Below are 21,849 nucleotides of genomic sequence, written 5' to 3'. Positions count from 1 at the left end.
ATTGTATACGGGATTGACTGAATCCTTGACATCATGGTTCATCCGATGAGATCATCGTGGAACATGTGGGAGCCAACATGGGTATCCAAATCCCGCTGTTGGTTATTGACCAGAGATATGTCTTGGTCATGTCTGCATTATTCCTGAGCCCGTAGGGTCTACACACTTAAGGTTCGATGATGCTAGGGTTATAGGGAAAGTATGTACACGGTTACCTAATGTTGTTCGGAGTCCCGGATGAGATCCCGGACGTCACGAGGAGTTCCAGAATGGTCCGGAGGTGAAGATTGATATATTGGACGAAGGGTTTTGGAGTCCGGAAGTGTTCTGGAGGTACCGGGTGATGACCGGCATGACCGAAAGGTGTTTCGGGAGCCTCGGCAAGTGTTGGGGGGCTTCATGGGCCAAGGGAAGGGGGCAAACCAGCCCACTAAGGGGATGTGCGCCCCCCTCACCTATTCCCATGTGACCAGGGGGTTTGGGGTGCCCCATCTAGGGTTCCCACCTCCTGGCTTGGGGGCCAAGTCACCCAAAGGGGAGATCCCATTTGCCCTGGCCGCCGCCCCCTAGGGGAAACCCTAGGGCGCCTCCCCTTGCCCTTGCCCCTATATATAGTGGAGGTTTTGGGGCTGCACAACACACGAGTCTCTCTCTCCCAAGGCGCAGCCCTACCTCTCTCCCTCCTCGTCTCTCGTAGTGCTTGGCGAAGCCATGCTGGAGTACCGCGCTCCTCCACCACCACCACGTCGTCGTGGTGCTGCTAGACGGAGTCTTCGCCAACCTCTCCCTCTCTCCTTGCTGGACCAAGGCATGGGAGACTTCACCGGGCTGCACGTGTGTTGAACGCGGAGGCGCCGTTGTTCGGCGCTTAGATCGGAATCGACCGTGATCTGAATCGCTACGAGTAAGACTACCTCATCCGCGTTCTAGTAACGCTTCCGCTTAGCAATCTACAAGGGTATGTAGATGCACTCCCCTTCCCCTCGTTGCTAGATTACTCCATAGATTGATCTTGGTGATGCGTAGAAAATTTTAAATTTCTGCTACGATCCCCAACAGTGGCATCATGAGCTAGGTCTATGCATAGATTCTATGCATGAGTAGAACACAAAGTAGTTATGGGCGATGATTTGTTTAATTTGCTTGCCGTTACTAGTCTTATCTTGATTCGGCGGCATTGTGGGATGAAGCGGCCCGGATCGACCTTACACGTACACTTACGTGAGACAGGTTCCACCGACTGACATGCACTTGATGCATAAGGTGGCTGGCGGGTGTCTGTCTCTCCCACTTTAGTCGGATCGGATTCGATGAAAAGGGTCCTTATGAAGGGTAAATAGCAATTGGCATATCATCGTTGTGGTTTTGCGTAGGTAAGAAACGTTCTTGCCAAAAACCCATAGCAGCCACGTAAAACATGCAACAACAATTAGAGGACGTCTAACTTGTTTTTGCAGGGTATGCTATGTGATGTGATATGGACAAAAGGATGTGATGAATGATATATGTGATTTATGAGATTGATCATGTTCTTGTAATAGGAATCACGACTTGCATGTCGATGAGTATGACAACCGGCAGGAGCCATAGGAGTTGTCTTAATTTATTTATGACCCGCATGTCAATGAAAATGCCATGTAATTACTTTACTTTATTGCTAACCGTTAGCCATAGTAGTAGAAGTAATAGTTGGTGAGGCAACTTCGTGAAGACACGATGATGGAGATCATGATGATGGAGATCATGGTGTCATGCCGGTGACGATGGTGTTCATGCCACGCCTCGAAGATGGAGATCAAAGGCGCAAGATGATATTGGCCATATCATGTCACTTTATGATTTGCATGTGATGTTTGTCATGTTTACATCTTATTTGCTTAGAACGACGGTAGCACAAATAAGATGATCCCTCGCAATAATTTCAAGAAATTGTTCCCCCTAAATGTGCACCGTTGCTAAGGTCCGTTGTTCCAAAGCACCACGTGATGATCGGGTGTGATAGGTTCTAACGTTCGCATACAACGGGTGTAAGCCAGATTTACACACGCAATACACTTAGGTTAACTTGACGAGCCTAGCATGTACAGACATGGCCTCGTAACACGGAAGACCGAAAGGTCGAACATGAGTCGTATAGTGGATACGATCAACATGAAGATGTTCACCGATGTTGACTAGTCCATCTCACGTGATGATCGGACACGGCCTAGTTGACTCGGATCATGTATCACTTAGATGACTAGAGGGATGTCTATCTATGTGGGAGTTCACCGAATAATTTGATTAGATGAACTTAATTATCATGAACATAGTCAAAAGGTCTTTGCAAATTATGTCGTAGCTCACGCTTTGGTTCTACTGTTTTAGATATGTTCCTTGAGAAAATTTAGTTGAGAGTTGACAGTAGCAATTATGCGGACTGGGTCCGTGAACTGAGGATTGTCCTCATTGCTGCACAGAAGGGTTATGTCCTTAATGCACCGCTCAATGTGTTGAACCTCGAGCATCGTCTGTAGATGTTGGGAAACATCTGACATACATGTTTTGATGACTACATGATAGTTTAGTACGTAATACTAACGGTTTAGAATTGTGGCACCAAAGACGTTTTTGAAACGTCGCAGAACATATGAGATGTTCCAAAGACTGAAATTGGAATTTCAGACTAGTGCCCACGTCAAGAGGTATGAGACCTCTAACAAGTTTCTTAAGCCTGCAAACTAAGGGAGAAAAACTCAAGCATTGAGCATGTGCTCAGATTGTCTGAGTACTGCAATCGCTTGAATCGAGTGGGAGTTAATCTTATAGATGAGATAGTGATGGTTCTCCATAGTCACTGCCACCAAGCTATTGGAGCTTCATGATGAACTATAACATATCAGGGATAGACATGATGATCCTTGAGCAACTCGCGATGTTTGACACCGCGAAAGTAGAAATCAAGTAGGAGCATCAATTGTTGATGGTTAAACCACTAGTTTCAAGAAGGGCAAGGGAAAGAAGGGATACTTCATGAGACGGCAAATCAGTTGCTGCTCTAGTGAAGAAACCCAAGGTTGAACCAAACCCGAGACTAAGTGCTTCTATAATGAGGGGAACGGTCACTGAAGCAGAACTATCCTAGATACTTGGTAGATGAGAAGGCTGACAAGGTCGACAGAAGTATTTTGGATATACGTCATATTATTGTGTACTTTACTAGTACTCCTAGTAGCACCAAGGTAATAAATACTGGTTCGGTTGCTAAGCGTTAGTAACTCGAAATAAAAGGCTGCGGAGACTAGCTAAAGGTGAGATGACGATATGTGTTGGAAGTGTTTCCAAGGTTGATGTGATCAAACATTGCACGCTCCCTCTACCATCGGGATTGGTGTTAAACCGAAATAATTGTTATTTGGTGTTTGCGTTGAGCATAGACATGATTGGATTATGTTTATCGCTACACGGTTATTCATTTAAGGAGAATAATGGTTACTCTGTTTATTTGAATAATACCTTCAATGGTCTTGCACCTAAAATGAATGGTTTATTGAATCTCGATCATAGTGATACACATCTTCATGCCAAAAGATATAAGATAGTAATGATAGTACCACGTACTTGTGGCCCTGCCATTTGAGTCATGTTGGTATAAAACGCATGAAGAAGCTCCATGTTGATGGATCTTTGGACTCACTCGTTTTTGAAAAGATTGAGACATGCGAACCATGTCTATTGGTAGATATGCATGAAGAAACTCCATGCAGATGGATCGTTTGGACTCACTTGATTTTGAATCACTTGAGACATGCAAATCATACCACATGGGCAAGATGACTGAAAGGCCTCGTTTTCAGTAAGATGGAACAAGAAAGCAACTTGTTGGAAGTAATACATTTTTGATGTGTGCAGTCCAATGAGTGCTAAGGCACGCAGTGGATATCGTTATGTTCTTACTTCACAGATGATTTGAGTAGATGCTGAGTATATTTACTTGATGAAACACAAGTCTGAATTATTGAAAGGTTTAAGTAATTTCAGAGTGAAGTTGAAGATCGTCGTGACAAGATGATAAAATGTCTATGATATGATCATAGAGATGAATATCTGAGTTACGAGTTTGGCACACAATTAAGACATTGTGGAAATTATTTCACAACTAATACCGCCTGGACCACCATAGTGTGATGGTGTGTCCGAACATCACAACTGCACCCTATTGGATATGGTGCATACCATGATGTCTCTTATCGAATTACCACTATCGTTTATGGGTTAGGCATTAGAGACAACCGCACTCACTTTAAATAGGGCACCACACAATTCCGTTGAGACGACACCGTATGAATTATGGTTTAGAGAAACCTAAGCCGTCGTTTCTTAAAAGTTTGGGGCTGTGATGCTTATGTGAAAAAGTTTCAGGCTGATAAGCTCGAACCCAAAGTGGATAAATGCATCTTCATAGAATACCCAAAAATAGTTGGGTAGACCTCCTATTTCAGATCCGGAAGCAAAAGTGATTGTTTCTAGAAACGGGTCCTTTCTCAAGGAAAAGTTTCTCTCAAAAGAATTGAGTGGGAGGATGGTGGAGACTTGATGAGGTTATTGAACCGTCACTTCAAATAGTGTGTAGCAGGGCACAAGAAGTTGTTCCTGTGGCACCTACATCAATTGAAGTGGAAGCTTATGATAGTGATCATGAAACTTCGGATCAAGTCACTACCAAACCTCATAGGTCGACAAGGATGCATAATACTTCAGAGTGGTACGTAATCCTGTCTTGGAAGTCATGTTGCTAGACAACAATGAACCTACGAGCTATGGAGAAGTGATGGTGGGCCCAGATTCCGAAGAATGGCTCGAGGCCATAAAATCCGAGAGAGGATCCATGTATAAAAGAAAGTATATACTTTGAAACAACCACTTGATGGTCGTAAGGCTATTGGGTGCAGATGGATTTTAAAAGGAAGTCAGACAATGATGGTAAGTGTCACCATTAAGAAAGCTCGTCTTGTCATTAAGATGTTTCCCGACAAGTTCAAGGAGTTGACTACGATGGGAGTTTCTCACTCGTAGCGATGCTAAGAGTCTGTTGGAATTATGTTAGTAGTTACTGCATTATTTATGAAATCTTGCAGATAGGATTAAAAAACATTGTTTCCTCGACATTTTTCTTGAGGAAAGGTTGTATGTGATACAACCAGAAGGTTTTGCCAATCCTGAAAGATGCTGACAAGTATGCAAAGCTCCAGCAATCCTTCTAAGGACTGGAGTAAGCATCTCGGAGTTGGAATGTACACTTTGATGAGATGATCAAAGATTGGGTTTATACAAAGTTTATGAGAAACTTGTATTTCCAAAGAAGTGAGTGGGAGCACTATAGAATTTTTGATGAGTATACGTTGTTAACATATTGTTGATCAGAAATGATGTAGAATTTCTGGAAAGCATGCAGGGTTATTTGGAAAGTGTTTTTCAATGGAAAATCTGGATTAAGATACTTGAACATTGACCATCAAGATCTATAAGGATAGATCAAAAACGCTTAATAGTACTTCCGAATGAATACATACCATGACAAGATTTTGAAGGAGTTCAAAATAGATCAGCAAAGAAGGGGTTCTTAGCTGTGTTACAAGGTGTGAATATTGAGTAATACTCAAGACCCGATCACAGCAGAAGAGAGAGAAAGGACGAAGGTCGTCCCCTATGCTTTAGACGTAGGCTCTACAGTATGCTATGCTGTGTACCGCACCTGAAGTGTGCCTTGCCATGAGTCAGTCAAGGGGTACAAGAGTGATCCAGGAATGGATCACACGACAGCGGTCAAACTTATCCTTAGTAACTAGTGGACTAAGGAATTTTCTCGATTATGGAGGTGGTAAAAGAGTTCGTCATAAAGGGTTACGTCGATGCAAACTTTGACACTAATCCGGATGACTCTGAGTAGTAAACCGGATTCGTATAGTAGAACAGTTATTTGGAATAGCTCCAAGTAGCACGTCGTAGCTGCATCTACAAGATGACATAGAGATTTGTAAAGCACACATGGATCTGAAAGGTTCAGACTCATTGACTAATAAACCTCTCTCACAAGCAAGATATGAACAAACCCCATGGGTGTTGGATTCATTGCAATCACATAGTGATGTGAACTAGATTATTTACTCTAGTGCAAGTGGGAGACTGTTGGAAATATGCCCTAGAGGCAATAATAAAATGGTTATTATTGTATTTCCTTGTTCATGATAGTTGTCTATTGTTCATGCTATAATTGTATTAAACGGAAACCGTAATACATGTGTGAATACATAGACCACAACATGTCCCTAGTAAGCCTCTAGTTGACTAGCTTGTTGGTCAATAGATGGTCATGGTTTCCTGACCATGGACATTGGATGTCATTGATAATGGGATCACATCATTAGGAGAATGATGTGATGGACAAGACCCAATCCTAAGCCTAGCACAAGATCGTATAGTTCGTCTGCTAAAGCTTTTCTAATGTCAAGTATCATTTCCTTAGACCATGAGATTGTGCAACTCCCAGATACCGTAGGAATGCTTTGGGTGTACCAAACGCCACAACGTAACTTGGTGGCCGTAAAGGTGCACTACGGGTATCTCCGAAAGTGTCTGTTGGGTTGGCACGAATCAAGACTGGGATTTGTCACTCTGTGTAAACGGAGAGGTATCTCTGGGCCCACTCGGTAGGACATCATCATAATGTGCACAATGTGACCAAGGAGTTGATCACGGGATGATGTGTTACGGAACGAGTAAAGAGACTTGCCGGTAACGAGATTGAACAAGGTATCGGGATACCGACGATCGAATCTCGGGCAAGTACTATACCGGTAGACAAAGGGAATTGTATACGGGATTGACTAAATCCTTGACATCGTGGTTCATCCAATGAGATCATCGTGGAACATGTGGGAGCCAAAATGGGTATCCAGATCCCGTTGTTGGTTATTGACCAGAGAGATGTCTCGATCATGTCTCCATTATTCCCGAGCCCGTAGGGTCTACACACTTAAGGTTCGATGACGCTAGGGTTATAGGGAAAGTATGTACGCGGTTACCGAATGTTGTTCGGAGTCCCGGATGAGATCCTGGACGTCATGAGGAGTTCCGGAATGGTCCGGAGGTGAAGATTGATATATGGACGAAGGGTTTTGGAGTCCGGAAGTGTTCCGGAGGTACCGGGTGATGACCAGCATGACCGAAAGGTGTTTCGGGAGCCCCAACAAGTGTTGGGGGGCTTCATGGGCCAAAGGAAGGGGGCAAACCAGCCCACTAAGGGGTTGTGCGCCCCCCTCACCTATTCCCACGTGACCAGGGGGTTTGGGGCGCCCCATCTAGGGTTCCCACCTCCTGGCTTGGGGGCCAAGTCACCCAAAGGGGAGATCCCATTTACCCTGGCCACCGCCCCCCCCCCTAGGGGAAACCCTAGGGCGCCTCCCCTTTCCCTTGCCCCTATATATAGTGGAGGTTTTGGGGCTGCACAACACACGAGTCTCTCTCTCCCAAGGTGTAGCCCTACCTCTCTCCCTCCTCATCTCTCGTAGTGCTTGGCGAAGCCCTGCTAGAGTACCGCGCTCCTCCACCACCACCACGCCCTCGTGCAGCTGCTGGATGGAGTCTTCCCCAACCTCTCCCTCTCTCCTTGCTGTATCAAGGCATGGGAGACGTCACCGGGCTGCACGTGTGTTGAACGCGGAGGCGCCGTTGTTCGGCGCTTAGATCAGAATCGACCGCGATCTGAATCGCTACGAGTACGACTACCTCATCCGTGTTCTAGTAACGCTTCCGCTTAGCGATCTACAAGGGTATGTAGATGCACTCCCCTTCCCCTCGTTGCTAGATTACTCCATAGATTGATATTGGTGATGCATAGAAAATTTTAAATTTTTGCTACGATCCCCAACATTTACAACATGAGCAATGCATAGTCATTACTAATGGTATAATCTATTCTAGGTTCAGCATTTGAGCCATTATTCTAGGTTTGCCAGTACTAGTTCAGAAGCTCAAACAGTTCAGCATTTGAGCCATTATTCTAGGTTTGCCAGTACTAGTTCAGAAGCTCAAGCTAAGGACTAGTTCTGAATCTTCTATCAACGGCTGATATGTTTACTGTCTCTTGGTGTTTGTCCTTCGAGAAGTACCTAGTTGAAGTGTCTCATGGTGTTATATTTGCAAATGCAAGTGTTGGGATGTCTATTTTGTGTTAATCAGATAAAAAAATTAGGGTGTGCAGATAATAGTTAACTTAGTTAAGTCTGACAAATACAGTTTGGACAGGTAGAAAGTAGAATGCACCATAAGCCTGGTTATATATGCACTGTCATGTTAGGCTCAATTGTGGAATTTTGGATGCGAGATTTTTGACATGTGGTGTCCCTTTATTCTTGCTGCATTAAACACATATGCTGGATTCATGTGTGGACAGACGAAACCATGAGTCATTTATAGTTCAGGAAAAGAATGTTATCATTATTGTTTGGGGGTTGAAATAATCTGTTTGTTGCACTTTGTGCACTTTCTAGTTGAAAACTGTTAAATGGAGATACTAGATTAGCTTTTTGAGGTATCCCATTAAATATTATTCATTACTGCCCGCTCTTAATGTTTTTTGCACAACTAATATGCAACTGACATAGGTGGCAATAGATCCAAGTGATTAGGCCCAACTTAGAATTCTCCTTCCCTTTTCTGTCAGCACTTGCATGTCACTGTTGGCTATTTTTTTAACTATTGCACCATACTTGATAGGGTATATTATTAGAAGATACCCATATATATCAGTCAACCTAGGGTGCCTCGGCATCGATAAACCCTAAATGATGAAAACTTAACTTAGCATTTAGGGTGCCTCAGCGTCAACAAACCCTAAATGATAAAACCTTGGCTTTTAGGGTGCCTCGGTGTCGATAAAAACCTAAATGATGAAAGCTTAGGCTTTTAGGGTGCCTCGGCGTCGACAAACCCTAAATGATAAAAGCTTAGCTTTTAGGATGCCTTGGTGTCGACAAACCCTAAATGATGAGACCATAATAATTCCTCACAAACCAACCCTTAAATAACACTGAGCCATTATGTCGTCACCCTTGAAGCCTTGCGGGCATTTGCCGCCCTTAGCTTGTTCATTCTGTAGATTTCCAAAATTCAGTTTTGTACCGCACGCCGAAGCCCCAAGAAAGAAAACTGCAATCTAAAACAGATGATCAATTTTCAGCCCTTGGATTAGTTTAGTATTTTTTCACACACTCAAACACCCTTGCTTGCCATGTGTGTGAAAGAGATAGTGAGAGGAGACAAGAAGAAGGGGGTTAGGAAGGGACTTGGACCTTAGCAACAACACACTAACAGTTCCATCCCAAAACACCTAGGAAATATCACAAACATCTCTCAATTGTTCCTTGACAATAACCAACTTTTTAGCGACATTCCTCGAGAATTAGGTTATTTGGTCGACTTAGAGATCTTGTTCCTTGACAATAACCAACTTTTTGACCAAACTTTTTTCCTATTTAGAGCGAAACATGGCCCACAACGATGAGGCCGGCGGTTCGGGCAAGCAATTCTGGGAGCTATCCCAGGAGATGGAGGAAGAACCTCACCGCTATGAGGACGCGGTGGAAGACACCGATCCCGACTACACAACCCCAAGTGGCGTCGGGGATGACACCACTGATGGTGCTGCCGAGGATGCCACCACTGATGATGGCAGCTGATACGTCTCCAATGTATCTATAATTTTTTATTGTTCCATGCTATATTATATTCTGTTTTGGACATTATTGAGCTTTATTATACACTTTTATATTATTTTTGGGACTAACCTATTAACCAGAGGCCCAACACAAAATTACTGTTTTTTTTGCCTATTTTAGGGTTTCACAGAAAAAGAATATCAAACGGAGTCCAAACGGAATGTAACCTTCGGGAACGTGATTTTCGGAACGAACATGATCCAGAGGACTTGGACCCTACGTCAAGACATCAACCAGGAGGCCACGAGCTAGGGGGCGCGCCTATCCCCCTGGGCGCGCCCTCCACCCTCGTGGGCCCCCTGTTGCTCCACCGACCTACTCCTTCCTACTATATATACCTACATACCCCCAAACTACCAGATACGGAACCAAAACCCTAATTCCACCGTTGAAACTTTTTGTATCCACCAGATCCCATCTTGGGGCCTGTTCCGGAGCTCCACCGGAGGGGGCATCAATCACGGAGGGCTTCTACATCAACACCATAGCCCTTCCGATGAAGTGTGAGTAGTTTACCTCAGACCTACGGGTCCATAGTTATTAGCTAGATGGCTTCTTCTCTCTTTTTGGATCTCAATACAAAGTTCTCCCCCTCTCTTGTGGAGATCTATTCGATGTAATATTCTTTTGCGGTGTGTTTGTTGAGACTGATGAATTGTGGGTTTATGATCAAGTTTATCTCTGAACAATATATGAATATTCTCTGAATTCTTTTATGTATGATTGGTTATCTTTGCAAGTCTATTCGAATTATCAGTTTGGTTTGGCCTACTAGATTGATCTTTCTTGCAATGGGAGAAGTGCTTAGCTTTGGGTTCAATCTTGCGGTCTCCTTTCCCAGTGACAGTAGGGTCAGCAAGGCACGTATTGTATTGTTGCCATCGAGGATAACAGGATGGGGTTTATTTCACATTGCTTGAGTTTATCCCTCTATATCATGTCATCTTGCTTAAAGCGTTACTCTGTTCTCTTGATCTTAATACTCTAGATGCATGCTGGATAGCGGTCGATGTGTGGAGTAATAGTAGTAGATGCAGGCAGGAGTCGGTCTACTTGTTTTGGACGTGATGCCTATATACATGATCATACCTAGATATTCTCATAACTATGCTCAATTCTGTCAATTGCTCAACAGTAATTTGTTTACCCGTCGTGAATACTTATGCTCTCAAGAGAAGCCACTAGTGAAACCTATGGCCCTCGGGTCTATCTTCTATCATATTAATCTTCCAATACTTCGTTATTTTTATTGCCTTTTATTTTACTTTGCATCTTTATCATAAAAATACCAAAAATATTATCTTATCAGATCTCACTTTCGTAAGTGACCGTGTAGGGATTGACAACCCCTTTCGCGTTGGTTGCGAGGATTTATTTGTTTGTGTAGGTACGAGGGACTCGTGCGTGGCCTCCTACTGGATTGATACCTTGGTTCTCGAAAACTGAGGGAAATACTTACGCTACTTTGTTGCACCACCCTTTCCTCTTCAAGGGAAAACCAACGCAAGAGCTCAAGAGGTAGCAAGAAGGATTTCTCGCGCCGTTGCTGTGGAGGTCTACGCAAAAGTCAACATACCAAGTACCCATCACAACCCTTATCTCCCGCATTACATTATTTGCCATTTTCCTCTCGTTTTCCTCTCCCCCACTTCACCCTTGCCATTTTATTCGCCCTCTCTCTCTATCCTCCCTCTCTTTTTCTATTTGCCTTTTTTTGCCCGTTCCTCGTTTGCTTGTGTGTTGGATTTCTTGCTTGTCACGATGGCTCAAGATAACACTAAATTGTGTGACTTTACCAATACCAACAACAATGATTTTCTTAGCACTCTGATTGCTCCTTTACCGATGCTGAATCTTGTGAAATTAATGCTGCCTTGCTGAATCTTGTCATGAAAGATCCGTTTTCCGGCCTTCCTAGTGAATATGCCGCTACCCATCTAAATAGCTTCATTTATTTGTGTGATATGCAAAAGAAGAAAGATGTGGATAATGATCTTGTTAAATTGAAGCTATTTCCTTTTTCGCTTAGAGATCGTGCTAAAAATCGGTTTTCGTCTTTGCCTAAAAATAGTATTGCTTCGTGGAATAAGTGCAAAGATGCTTTTATCTCTAAGTATTTTCCTCCCGCTAAGATCATCTCTCTTAGAAAAGATATTATGAATTTTAAGCAACTTGATCATGAACATGTTGCACAAGCTTGGGAGAGGATGAAAATAATGATACGTAATTGCCCTACGCATGGTTTGAATTTGTGGATGATTATACAATTTTTTTATGCCGTATTGACTTTTGCTTCTAGAAATCTTTTAGACTCGGCTGCGGGAGGCACATTTATGGAAATCACTTTAGGAGAAGCTACTAAACTCCTAGATAATATTATGGTTAATTATTCTCAATGGCACACTGAAAGATCTACTAATAAGAAAGTGCATGCGATAGAAGAAATTAATGTTTTGAGTGGAAAGATGGATGAACTTATGAAATTATTTGCTAATAAAAGTGTTTCTTCTGATCCTAATGATATGTCTTTGTCTACTTTGATTGAGAATAATAACGAATCTATGGATGTGAATTTTGTTGGTAGGAATAATTTTGGTAACAACGCATATAGAGGAAACTTTAACCCTAGGCCGTATCCTAGTAATTCCTCTAATAATTATGGTATTTCCTACAAAAATTCTTATGGAAATTATAATAAGATGCCTTCTGATTTTGAATCTAATATTAAAGAATTTATTACTTCGCAAAAGAATTTCAATGCTTTGATTGAAGAAAAATTGCTTAAGATTGATGAGTTGGCTAGGAACGTTGATAGAATTTCTCTTGATGTTGATTCTTTGAAACTTAGATCTATTCCACCTAAGCATGATATCAATGAGTCTCTCAAAGCCATGAGAATTTCCATTGATGAGTGCAAAGAAAGAACCGCTAGGATGCGTGCTAAGAAAGATTGCTTTATAAAAGCGTGTTCTTCTAGTTTCCATGATAATAAAGATGAAGATCTAAAAGTTATTGATGTGTCCCCTATTAAATCTTTGTTTTGAAATATGAATCTTGATAATGATGGGACTGAATATGATCCACCTTTAGCTAGACGGCGTTCCCAAAATTCCAAGTCTTTAGATCTTGATGCTAAAATTGTTAAAAGTGGGATTGTAGAAGTCAAAACTTTAAATATTGATGAACCCACTATTTTTGGATTTCAAGGAATTTAATTGTGACAATTGCTTTTTGATAGATTGTATTTCCTTGTTGCAATCCATGCTAAATTCTCCACATGCTTATAGTCAACATAAAGCTTTTACTAAACATATCGTTGATGCTTTGATGCAATCTTATGAAGAAAAACTTGAGTTGGAAGTTTCTATCCCTAGAAAACTTTATGATGAGTGGGAACCTACTATTAAAATTAAAATTAAAGATCATGAATGCTATGCTTTGTGTGATTTGGGTGCTAGTGTTTCCACGATTCCAAAGACTTTGTGTGATTTGTTAGGTTTCCGTGATTTTGATGATTGCTCTTTAAACTTGCACCTTGCGGATTCCACTATTAAGAAACCTATAGGAAGAATTAATGATGTTCTTATTGTTGCAAATAGGAATTATGTGCCCATAGATTTTATTTTTCTTGACATAGATTGCAATCCTTCATGTCCTATTATTCCTGGTAGACCTTTCCTTGGAACGATTGGTGCAATTATTGATATGAAGGAGGGGAATATTAGATTCCAATTTCCGTTAAGGAAAGGCATGGAACACTTCCCTATAAAGAAAATTGAATTACCTTATGAATCTATTATGAGAGCCACTTATGGATTGCCTACCAAAGATGGCAACACCTAGATCTATCCTTGCTTTTTATGCCTAGCTAGGGGCGTTAAACGATAGCGCTTGTTGGGAGGCAACCCAATTTTATTTTTATTCCTTAATTTTTGATCCTGTTTAGTAATAAATAATTTATCTAGCCTCTGTTTTGGTTGTGTTTTTTGTGTTTAATTAGTGTTTGTGCCAAGTAGAACCGTTGGAAGACTTGGGGAAAGTCTTGTTAATCTTACTGTAAAAAACAGAAACTTTAGCACTCACGAGAACTGCTGCCATTTTTATTTAGAAAGTGATATTTAGTTAATTATTTTTTAAGATAATTAATAGATAAATTCCTCACGTCCAGAAATCTATTTTAGAATTTTGGGGGTTCCAGATCTTGCGTTAGCTACAGATTACTACAACTGTTCTGTTTTTGACAGATTCTGTTTTTCGTGTGTTGTTTGCTTATTTTGATGAATCTATGGCTAGTAAAATAGTTTATAAACCATAGAGAAGTTGGAATAAAGTAGGTTTAAAACCAATATAAATAAAGAATGAGTTCATTACAGTACCTTGAAGTGGTGTTTTGTTTTCTTTCGCTAAAGGAGCTCACGAGATTTTCTACTGTAAGTTTTGTGTTGTGAAGTTTTCAAGTTTTGGGTAAATATTTGATGGATTATGAAACAAGGAGTGGCAAGAGCCTAATATTGGGGATGCCCGTGGCACCCCCAAGATAATCTAAGGACACCTAAAAGCCAAAGCTTGGGGATGCCCCGGAATGCATCCCCTCTTTCGTCTACTTCTATCGGTAACTTTACTTGGAGGTATATTTTTATTCACCACATGATATGTGTTTTTCTTGGAGCGTCTTGTATTATTTGTGTCTTTATTTGTAGTTTTCCACAATCATCCTTTCTGCACACACCTTTTTTAGAGAGACACACATGATTCAGAAATTATTAGAATACTCTATGTGCTTCACTTATATCTTTTGAGTTATATAATTTTTGCTCTAGTGCTTCACTTATTTCTTTTAGAGCACGTCGGTAGATTTGTTTTATAGAAACCATTATTCTTTCATGCTTCACTTAGATTATTTTGAGAGTCCTACAAAACATCATGGTAATTTGCTTTAATTATTTGAGGCATTCAAGATTAAATAAATAAAATTTTCTTATGAGTGTGTTGAATACTATGAGAAGTTTGAAACTTGATAATTGTTTTGAGATATGGAGATGGTGATATTAGAGTCGTGCTAGTTGAGTAGTTGTGAATTTGAGAAATACTTGTGTTAAAGTTTGCGATTCCCGTAGCATGCACGTATGGTGAACCGTTATGTTAAGAAGTCGGAGCATGATGTATTTGTTGATTGTCCTCCTTATGAGTGGCGGTCGGGGACGAGTGATGGTCTTTTCCTACCAATATATCCCCCTAGGAGCATGTGCGTAGTACTTTGCTTCGATAACTAATATATTTTTGCAATAAGTATGTGAATTCTTTATGGCTAATGTTGAGGCCATGGATTATACGCACTCTCACCCTTCCACCATTGCTAGCCTCTCTAATACCACGCACCTTTTGCCGGTATCATACACCCACCATATACCTTCCTCAAACAGCCACCATACCTACCTATCATGGCATTTCCATAGCCATTCCGAGATATATTGCCATGCAACTTTCCACCGTTCCGTTTATCATGACATGCTCCATCATTTTCATATTGCTTTGCATGATCATGTAGTTGACATTTTAGTTGTGGCAAAGCCACCATTCATAATTCCTTCATATAAGTCACTCATGCATCATTTCTATCCCGGTACACCGCCGGAGGCATTCATATAGAGTCATACTTTGTTCTAGTATCGAGTTGTAATCATCAAGTTGTAAATAAATAGACGTGTGATGATCATCATTCATAGAGTATTGTCCCCAAAAAAGAGAAAGGCCAAAAAAAGAGAAGGCCCCAAAAATATAAAAAATATAAAAAGGGGCAATACTACTATCCTTTTTTCCACACTTGTGCTTCAAAGTAGCACCATGATCTTTATAATAGAGAGTCTCCTATGTTATCACTTTCATATACTAGTGGGAATTTTTTCATTATAGAACTTGGCTTGTATATTCCAACGATGGGCTTCCTCAAAATGCCCTAGGTCTTCGTGAGCAAGCAAGTTGGATGCACACCCACTTATTTTATTTTTGTTGAGCTTTTATATATATATATATATATATATATATATATATATATATATATATATATATATAGGACTCCTCTTCTATACTCCTGGGAGTATGTACTCCCATTCTCAATATACCTCATATACGCATTAACTATACCTCTTTATTATTCTCAATATGCTTCATAAAATATTCTAAGATACCCCAATATGAGTTTTGTTGAAAAAATATCATCTGCGATGTACTTTTTGTAATATACCTTTTTCACGTACAAACACATGAGTATATACATAAACATTTAAAAATATGTAGACTCACATGAATTTTTTCATGGAACTCATTTTGGGGTATCTAATAATTACTAATGAAGTATATTAAAAATAATAAATTGGTATAAAAGATTCATCTATGTGGTATATGAGAAGCGGGAGTACGTACTCCCAGGAGTACACAACCATTTTCCTATATATATATATATATATATATATATATATATATATATATATATATATATATATAGCTCTAGGGCATCTGTTGCATGGCAATCCCTACTCACTCACATTGATACCTATTGATGGCATCTCCATAGCCCGTTGATACGCCTAGTTGATGTGAGACTACCCTCCCCCTTTTTTTCTCCACAACCACCATTCTATTCCACCTATAGTGCTATGTCCATGGCTCACGCTCATGTATTGCGTGAATATTGAAAAAGTTTGAGAACATTAAAAGTACAAAACAATTGCTTGGCTTGTCATCGGGGTTGTGCATGATTTGAATACTTTGTGTGGTGAAGATGGAGGATAGCCAGACTATATGATTTTGTAGCGATAACTTTCTTTGGCCATGTTATTTTGAAGAGACATAATTGCTTAGTTAGTATGCTTGAAGTATTATTATTCCTATGTGAATATTAAACTTTTGTCTTGAATCTTTCGGATCTGAATATTCATACCACAATTAAGAGAATTACATTGAAATTATGCCAAGTAGCATTCCACATTAAAAATTCTGTTTTTATCATTTACCTACTTGAGGACGAGCAGGAATTAAGCTTGGGGATGCTTAATACTGAAGGAAATATGCCCTAGAGGCAATAATAAAGTTATTATTTATTTCCTTATATCATGATAAATGTTTATTATTCATGCTAGAATTGTATTAACCGGAAACATAATACATGTGTGAATACATAGACAAACAGAGTGTCACTAGTATGCCTCTACTTGACTAGCTCGTTAATCAAAGATGGTTATGTTTCCTAACCATGGACAAAGAGTTGTTATTTGAGTAACGGGATCACATCATTAGTTGAATGATCTGATTGACATGACCCATTCCATTAGCTTAGCACCCGATCGTTTAGTATGTTGCTATTGCTTTCTTCATGACTTATACATGTTGCTATTGCTTTCTTCATGACTTATACATGTTCCTATGACTATGAGATTATGCAACTCCCGTTTGCCGGAGGAACACTTTGTGTGCTACCAAACGTCACAACGTAACTGGGTGATTATAAAGGAGCTCTACAGGTGTTTCCAAAGGTACATGTTGGGTTGGCGTATTTCGAGATTAGGATTTGTCACTCCGAATGTCGGAGAGGTATCTCTGGGCCCTCTCGGTAATGCACATCACTTAAGCCTTGCAAGCATTGCAACTAATGAGTTAGTTGCGGGATGATGTATTATGGAACGAGTAAAGAGACTTGCTGGTAATGAGATTCAACTAGGTATTGGATACCGACGATCGAATCTCAGGCAAGTAACATACCGAAGACAAAGGGAACAACGTATGTTGTTATGCGGTCTGACCGATAAAGATCTTCGTAGAATATGTAGGAGCCAATATGGGCATCCAGGTCCCGCTATTGGTTATTGACCGGAGACGTGTCTCGGTCATGTCTACATTGTTCTCGAACCATAGGATCCGCACGCTTAAAGTTACGATGACAGTTATTATGAGTTTATGCATTTTGATGTACCGAAGTTAGTTCAGAGTCCCGGATGTGATCACGGACATGACGAGGAGTCTCGAAATGATCGAGACATAAAGATTGATATATTGGAAGCCTATGTTTGGATATCGGAAGTGTTCCGGGTGAAATCGGGATTTTACCGGAGTACCGGGAGGTTACCGAAACCCCCCGGGAGCTATATGGGCCTTAGTGGGCTTTAGTGGAAAGGTGAAAGGGGCAGCCCAAGGTGGGCTGCGCGCCTCCCCCCTCCCCTAGTCCTATTAGGACAAGGAGAGGTGGCCGGCCCCCCTCTCTCTCTTTCCCCCCTCGGGAAATCCTATTCCAACTAGGATTGGGGGGGGAGTCCTACTCCCGGTAGGAGTAGGACTCCTCCTGCGCCCTCCTCCTGGCCGGCCGCACCCTCCCCCTTGGCTCCTTTATATACGGAGGCAGGGGGGCACCTCTAGACACACAAGTTGATCCTTGAGATCGTTCCTTAGCCGTGTGTGGTGCCCCCTGCCACCATATTCCACCTCGATCATATTGTAGCCCTGCGACGGTAGAACATCAAGATCGTCACCACGCCGTCGTGCTGACGGAACTCTTCCCCGACGCTTTGCTGGATCGGAGCCCGGGGATCATCATCGAGCTGTACGTGTGCTAATAACTCGGAGGTGCCGGAGTAACGGTGCTTGGATCGGTCGGATCGGGAAGACGTACGACTACTTCCTCTACGTTGCGTCAACGCTTCCGCAGTCGGTCTGCGTGGGTACGTAGACAACACTCTCCCCTCTCGTTGCTGTGCATCACCATGATCTTGCATATGCGTAGGAAAAATTTTGAAATTACTACATTCCCCAACAGTGGTATCAGAGCCTAGGTTTTATGGTTTGATGTTATATGTACGAGTAGAACACAAGTGAGTTGTGGGCGATATAAGTCATACTGCCTACCAGCATGTCATACTTTGGTTCGGCGGTATTGTTGGATGAAGCGGCCCGGACCGACATTACGCATACGCTTACGCGAGACCGGTTTCCCCGACGTGCTTTGCACATAGGTGACTTGCGGGTGACTATTTCTCCAACTTTAGTTGAACCGAGTGTGGCTACGCCCGGTCCTTGCGAAGGTTAAAACGGAGTCAAATTGACAAACTATCATTGTGGTTTTGATGCGTAGGTGAGATTGGTTCTTGCTTAAAGCCCGTAGCAGCCACGTAAAACTTGCAACAACAAAGTAGAGGACGTCTAACTTGTTTTTGCAGGGCATGTTGTGATGTGATATGGTCAAGACGTGATGAGATATAAGTTGTTGTATGAGATGATCATGTTTTGTTGAAGTTATCAGCAACTGGAAAAAGCCTTATGGTTGTTTGTCTATTGCATAAGATGCAAGTGCCAAATAATTGCTTTACTTTATCGCTATGCGATAGCAATAGTTGCAAGAGCAATTGTTGACGAGATGGCCATGTGATGACACATTGATATAGATCAAGATGATGGAGATCATGGTGTCATGCCGGTGACGATGGAGATCATGACGATGCTTTGGAGATGGAGATCAAAGGCACAAGATGATGATGGCCATATCATGTCACATATTTTGATTGCATGTGATGTTTATCTTTTATGCATCTTATCTTGCTTTGACTGACGGTAGCATTATAAGATGATTCCTCACTAAATTTCAAGATAAAAGTGTTCTCCCTGAGTATGCACCGTTGCCAAAGTTCGTCGTGCCCAGACACCACGTGATGATCGGGTGTGATAAGCTCTACGTCCATCTACAACGGGTGCAAGCCAGTTTTGCACACGCAGAATACTCAGGTTAAACTTGACGAGCCTAGCATATGCAGATATGGCCTCGGAAGACAGAGACCGAAAGGTCGAGCATGAATCATATAGTAGATATGATCAACATAATGATGTTCACCATTGAAAACTAATCCATTTCACGTGATGATCGGTTATGGTTTAGTTGGTTTGGATCACGTGATCACTTAGAGGATTAGAGGGATATCTATCTAAGTGGGAGTTCTTAAGTAATATGATTAAATTGAACTTAAATTTATCATGAACTTAGTCCTGGTAGTATTTTGCAAATTATGTTGTAGATCAATAGCTCGCGTTGTTGCTTCCCTGTGTTTATTTTGATATGTTCCTAGAGAAAATTGTGTTGAAAGATGTTAGTAGCAATGATGCGGATTGGATCCGTGATCTGAGGTTTATCCTCATTGCTGCACAGAAGAATTATGTCCTTGATGCACCGCTAGGTGACAGACCTATTGCAGGAGCAGATGCAGACGTTATGAACATTTGGCTAGCTCAATATGATGACTACTTGATAGTTTAGTGCACCATGCTTAATGGCTTAGAATCGAGACTTCAAAGACGTTTTGAACGTCATGGACCATATGAGATGTTCCAGGAGTTGAAGTTAATATTTCAAGCAAATACCCGAGTTGAGAGATATGAAGTCTCCAACAAGTTCTATAGCTAAAAGATGGAGGAGAATCGCTCAACTAGTGAGCATGTGCTCAGATTGTCTGGGTACTACAATCGCTTGAATCAATTGGGAGTCAATCTTCCAGATAAGATAGTGATTGACAGAATTCTCTAGTCACCATCACCAAGTTAGTAGAACTTCGTGATGAACTATAATATGCAAGGGATAACGGAAACAACTCCCAAGCTCTTCGTGATGCTGAAATCAACGAAGGTAGAAATCAAGAAAAACATCAAGTGTTGATGGTTGACAAGACCACTAGTTTCAAGAAAAGGGCAAAGGGAAGAAGGGGAACTTCAAGAAGAATGGCAAGCAAGTTGCTGCTCAAGTGAAGAAGCCCAAGTCTGATCCTATGCCTGAGACTAAGTGCTTCTACTGCAAAGGGACTGGTCACTGGAAGTGGAACTACCCCAAGTGATTGGCGGATAAGAAGGATGGCAAAGTGAGCATAAGTATATTTGATATACATGTTATTGATGTGTACTTTACTAGTGTTTATAGAAACCCCTCAGTATTTGATGCTAGTTCAGTTGCTAAGAGTAGTAACTCGAATCGGGAGTTGCAGAATGAATAGAGACTAGTTAAGGGTGAAGTGATGATGTGTGTTGGAAATAGTTCCAAGATTGATATGATAATCATCGCACACTCCCTATACTTTCGGGATTAGTGTTGAACCTAAATAAGTGTTATTTGGTGTTTGCGTTGAGCATGAATATGATTTGATCATGTTTATTGCAATATGGTTATTCATTTAAGTTAGAGAACAATTGTTGTTCTGTTTACATGAATAAAACCTTCTATGGTTATACACACCAACGAAATGGTTTGTTGGATCTCGATCATAGTGATACACATATTCATAATATTGAAGCCAAAAGATGCAAAGTTAATAATGATAGTGCAACTTATTTGTGGCACTACCGTTTAGGTCATATTGGTGTAAAGTGCATGAAGAAACTCCATGATGATGGGCTTTTGGAATCACTTGATTATGAATCAAGTTGATGCTTGCGAACCGTGCCTCATGGGCAAGATGACTAAGACTCCGTTCTTCGAAACAATGGAGCGAGCAATAGATTTGTTGGAAATCATACATACTGATGTATGTGGTCCGATGAATATTGAGGCTCGCGACAGGTATCATTATTTTCTGTTCTTCACAGATAATTTGAGCAGATATGAGTATATCTACTTGATGAAACATAAGTCTGAAACATTTGAAAAGTTCAAAGAATTTCAGAGTGAAGTGGAAAATCATCGTAACAAGAAAATAAAGTTTCTACGATCTGATCGTGGAGAAGAGTATTTGAATTACGAGTTTGGTCTTCAGTTAAAACAATGTGAAATAGTTTCACTACTCACGCCACCTGGAACACCATAGTGTAATGGTGTGTCCGAACATCATAATCGTACTTTATTAGATATAGTGTGATCTATGATGTCTCTTACCGATCTACCACTATTGTTTTGGGGTTATGCATTAGAGACAGCTGCATTCACGTAAAATAGGGCACCATCTAAATCCGCTGAGACGACACCGTGTGAACTATGGTTTGGCAAGAAACCTAAGCTGTCGTTTCTTAAAGTTTGAGGTTGCAATGCTTATGTGAAAAAGTTTCAACCTGATAAGCTCAAACCCAAATC

This window comes from Triticum aestivum, chromosome 5A, assembly GCF_018294505.1.
Source record: "Triticum aestivum cultivar Chinese Spring chromosome 5A, IWGSC CS RefSeq v2.1, whole genome shotgun sequence".
Taxonomy (NCBI): Eukaryota; Viridiplantae; Streptophyta; class Magnoliopsida; order Poales; family Poaceae; genus Triticum; species Triticum aestivum.
Note: the sequence above shows the minus strand (reverse complement) of the source record.